The 5,199-nt window shown below is 38.6% G+C and overlaps 1 long non-coding RNA gene across 1 annotated transcript; it reads left to right on the top strand.

Moving 5' to 3' along the window:
• Positions 1-2,439: 2,439 nt before the first annotated feature.
• Positions 2,440-4,563, top strand: LOC149318821 (uncharacterized). Its single transcript, XR_016279827.1, has 3 exons — positions 2,440-2,480; positions 4,162-4,220; positions 4,475-4,563. It is a non-coding gene; the product is annotated as an uncharacterized LOC149318821 (long non-coding RNA).
• Positions 4,564-5,199: the final 636 nt, after the last annotated feature.

Raw genomic sequence — 5,199 nt, 5'->3', positions numbered from 1 at the left:
AATAACTGAATAATTGAAAACTGCACAGTTTTCAAAGACTTTGGAGGGAAACAGACTGGCATCAAAAGCTGGCTTCCAGCCAGTTTGGGGACATGGCATATAGATGCCACATGCCCCCAAGATGTCTCGAAGTTGCACCGGCACTCAGACATGGGCTGGTTTTAGGGCACTCTGGCAGCATGGCGTTTACATACTGCATGCTGTCAGAGCCATGGGCTGTGGTTTGTGGTAAAAACCACTTTTTTGCTGGTCCAATAAGGAGCTGCTTTTTGCCACTCCTTTTTTGGTAAGCTGCAAGGTAAATTGGGACTGTGGCATGTGTTCACCATGGCCCTAATCCATCTTCGGAAGGGGCGACTTCAAGCTGCCTCTTCAGGGCTGTCTGTTTTGGTCATTTCTCACAGTGGGAAGAAAATTGCTAAAATTACACAGTGTTTTCTTTAAGAAGAAAATTAGTGAAGGATTACATCCCTGTACTTAATAGTCTGACGGAGTCTTCATACAGTACTTACATTAAAGTCAGAGCCCCTGCAGAGTTTGTTGTTGTTGTGTGCCTTCGTGTCATTTCCAGTTTATGGTGGCTCTAAGCTAAATGTATCATGGGGTCTTCTTACCAAGATTTGTTAAGAGGGAGTTTGCCTCTGTCTTCCTCTGAAGAGGCAAAAACAGTTTCCATGACCGCTTCCCAGGCCAACCCCTCAGGAGCTGACAAAGGTGTCTCCTCTCCTCCTCTTCTGAGCAAGGGACCAATGGAATGGGTGGGGGAGGAGGACACAAACAGAGGTTTTGAAGCTTCTGCCAGGCCAATCCCACTTTTTTAAACCTGAGAAAACACATCTCTGGGTTCTTCTGTGCAACACTGTGGCAAACATTTGGCAGAAATTGACCACAGAATTGCACTGGACGAACTACGTAATGTCTGGGCCTCCAGTCATTTGAAGACTTCTGTCAGGCAATAAAGAGTTAAGCTGGGAGGGAGGTCCATGCAAATGAGTAATGACATCACAGATGATGGAAGGCTCACTTGGCCAATCAGTGAGCAGGAGAGAGAGTTTCTTCTGGAAGCTTCCAACAGAGGGATATAAAAGACCCCTGAGTTCAGTTGGAGGAGCTTCTGCAATGGGGAGTCTGGAGTGAGAGTACCTCCCTTGATGTGGGTCTTGCCGGTTGGGAAAAACTGCAGTGTTGAGTCTGAGTCAAGAAGGAAGACTTCAGGAAGGCAGTTTGTGCTCAGCCAAGGCTAGTTACTACATCTCAAACCCATCTAGGATGGAAGATTCCATCTCTGTATCAGTTACTTAGGAATGTGTCAGTTAGAAGGTTTAGGCCTTATTAATTTTGTTTCTGTTGGTTTCCTTGAAATGAATATCTGAGATATATATATATATATATATATATATATATATATATATATATAGTACCTGCAAGGTCAAAAGACCTTGTATGATTTATATTATTTTAGTTAATAGAATAAACATTTTCTTTAAAATATCTACTATTCCTACACTTCTTTACACGTGCCTTAGTTTGATTATCACTTGCTTAGTTTAGAAAGGGAAGGGATCTATAAATCCTTAACAAGTCCCAGTGTGTGTTAAGGAAAAGTTATTATAAATTCACTGGGAAGTGGCAGCATTATTCAAAGTTCTCCAAGAGTTTCATTCAACTTCACAGGGAGCGTAAACCAAGAACAGGAGATTCGGGGGAAATTAAAGGATCTGCTGAGACAGGGCTATTGTTTGGGCTGCACAACCTACAAATGCCTAAGGAAATGTTTTCTCTAGGAAACTCTAGGTCCTTCTGTGTGACTCTCTGATCAGCATCTGGCAGAGTCACACTGGAGTACCTGGAGATTCCTAGAGAGAATGTATAAATGAAATCTGCAAATAATCAAATCCTCAAAAATAAAACTGCAAATGTGGGCAACTAACTCTAATGCAGTTTGACACCACTTTGAGTGCTGTAGCACCAAACTATAGAGTCATGGGATTTATAATTTTATAACAGTTTTTGCCTTCTCTGCCAAAAGTGCTGGTGCCTCACAAAACTACACATCCCCGGAATCGGTAGGATAGAGCTATGGCAGTTAAAGTGGTGTCAAACTGCATTATTTCCATGCTGTAGATATCTCTACATTATTTTTCTCTACATTATTAAAATAAATTTTCTTCTTAATGGCCCCAGTATTGTGGCACTGTGGCATTGTAATTCATTACTTGTAACTTTTTCTTTTCCTTTTTTGATAGAAGAATGAAGTAACTTTTGTTGTTATTTTTGCATTTTTTAAAAATTTCCTTACTGATAACTTGGTTCATAAAGACACTTTCAAATTTTTAAAAAATGCCCCAAATTCTATAATCCCAAGAAACATGTTAGAAATGGTAAGTGAACATTAATTACACTGAAATGGCATTTTACCATTTATTATGTTGTTTTTATAGAGAAGCCGTTCTACGAACATCTCAACTTTATCCTTAAAGGTAATACGTCACATGTTAACATTGTTCCTTCTAACACATTACTTCCAAATACCAATACTTACATTGTATTTGATATCTTTTAATATAGATCATGAGATAAACATTATAATACATGAAATGAAACGTTAAGTTAAACTTTGCATGTTGCTCAAAATTCAATGGAAAAAAGTACCAGTCTTTATTTGTTATTTTTATGGGCCTACAAATTGACTCCGACTTATGGCACCCTATTCTACAGTTTGCTTGGTAAGATATATTCAGAGAAATTTTATCACTGACTTTTTCTGGGGCTGTGAGAGTTTGAATTACCCAAGGTCACCAATGGGAATCCATACCTGAGCAGGGATTTGAAGCCTAGTCTCTCAGGGTCTGAGTCCAACATTCAAGTCATTATACTATGCTGACTTTTAACACATCAGTCTTTACTAGCACAAAAATGTCATTCTGTATGGAATATCTGTGTTAAATATTCTATATGGAATATCTGTGTTAAATATTTCTGACAGATTGAAAGAGATAATCAGGTTTCCCTTAGAAATATTTAGAGCTGCTATTAATTTTGTTGCCTGAAGCAACTTTTCAAGCTGAATATTCATGTCCAAAGGAAATATCTGACAAATTTTTAGAAAAACAAAATGACATTTTTCAAGGGAGTTGTATACATTCTTAATGGAGAATCACAAAAAAGCGTTAATTAAGTTTTTCAATCAAACTCTGCTTAGTGTTTTCAGCTCACTCTCATTAGCACTTAGTGTCATTTTGGAAATCCAGTACTAGTGAAGAAACTATTCACTGTGTGCATAAATGGAAAAGATTGGTCTTGCTACCCAATTTCACTAAAGCAAAATCTTCAGGTGTGCACCTTCAAGTTACCAATACCTGTGATTCCATGAATTGTATTGAGTTTTCTTAGGCAAAGAATATCAGTTGGTTTGCCATTGCCTTGTCCTGAAACATAACCTACAACACATGTAATCCTTGGTGGTCTCCCATCAAAGTATTAACCAGGCCTGACCCTGCTTAGTTTCTAAGGTCAGATGAGATCTTGTGCTTAAAAGATATTTAGGCCAGTTCCCTTGTCCACTAAGGTACTGTCCTGCTCCAAATTTAATGTTCTTTGAGGGTCAGAGTTCTCTAGATGGCAAAATTATTCCTCTTCCTTCAAAATATGATAACTAAGCTTTCTTAGTTTAGGTCCTCTACTGTTGCATTCAGCTCGCTGGGACCCAAGACTTTGTTACTCTCACTGAAATCTTCCAATTTTGAGGTGTAATTCTCTTCCATGGCCCCAAATGGACTTTGGACTGGGAATCACCTTAATCCTAAAGACAGAGTATCATACTCATTGGACCCAAAAACACATCAAGTTGCAAATGAAGAGACATTCACACTTCACAGACAAGAAGATAGGTGATTTACAAGCAGGATGCTCTGCTGGACAAGCCAGATAAGGCTAATTTACAACTTCATTCTCACCCCAGAACTGACAGATCGAGTGATCCTCCCTCATATAGATTTGGTTCCCTTTGATGTTGGATAAATACCTTTCCCTCAGGCCAGTTTTTGGCTTATAAAAGATCTCTGAACTCTATTGTTACCAGGCTAAGTAGAATGCATGGAGACACTCTGTTACTGTTAATTCTGACTAGTTCTGATATGTCTGTTTCCCACCGCTCACCAGAACGGCAATGTCCCATGCCATACAAACCAATTGGAAGATGGAGCCAAGCCTCGTCTTGTGTGAGTATAGCCATTAATTCAGCCTCTAACTATTCCAATGCTAACTCCTGATTTCCTTAGTTCTCATATGTGTGTAAGTGAAAGTGCTGACTGTATGAGTTCCCCTTTAATAAAAGATACTATTCATTTAGAGAATCCTGCCTCTGTGAGATTCCTTACATTTCCTTTCCCATGGTATACACATGGGAATGACTCCAAAGGGTTGCTTGTAGCACAACCCGGTAATTAATTGAGCTTATTGAAAATTCCCCTAGAGAGATCCATTGCTACAACTTCTGTCCCAGAGTCTGTGACACCACTGCTATCCAGTAAGGAGTGGGAGAAAATCTGAAGAATACTGAAAGAAGAAGCACAAATTTTGGTACTACTAGCAAAATTTCTTGGGCATTAACATATATCACTAGAGATAGCATTTTAAAATATTGTACAAACTGGATTTGCTGGGAAGTCTGATATTTATTCAAAGAGCAGCATGATCACAAAAGTAGTCTGTATTGCATACATTTTTAAACACTAAAAATGTGCATATTTAAAAAGCACTTGAATACACTCAGAGTGTGAAATTACCTTACATTTGGCTAGACAGCTCACAGACTTCTCTCTGAAATATGGCTGCAACATGAATTGGAGCTTTGGGTTTATTTTTAATCTAGTATGCGGGTGATTTCAGACTCCACGTTTGCCTACAGCTGCAATAATGTAATCTTGCTTTGTAGCAATTTCTTTGATAACAATTATTCTTCAGTGTAACCTTAGTGAACTATTGTAGTGTCTGAGACAGCACAATTGAGAAATGTCTTTCTAAGGACAGGCGATGTGGCCAGTAGGTTAATTGTACTAAAATGGATTAAAAATATAACGTGTGCCACTGGAAGAAAACCTGGGAAATTGGTGATCATTGCTAAGAAAGGGGCAGAATTTCATTCCTCATGATTAAATAGCCTATAGTTATGTTGTAACAGTTTTCTTTCAGTGCAGT

The sequence above is a fragment of the Sceloporus occidentalis genome, unplaced genomic scaffold, assembly GCF_023333645.1.
Source record: "Sceloporus occidentalis isolate IW3139 unplaced genomic scaffold, rSceOcc1.0.p SCAF_2, whole genome shotgun sequence".
NCBI classification, from domain to species: Eukaryota; Metazoa; Chordata; class Lepidosauria; order Squamata; family Phrynosomatidae; genus Sceloporus; species Sceloporus occidentalis.
This window is presented reverse-complemented; position numbering and strand designations above follow the sequence as displayed.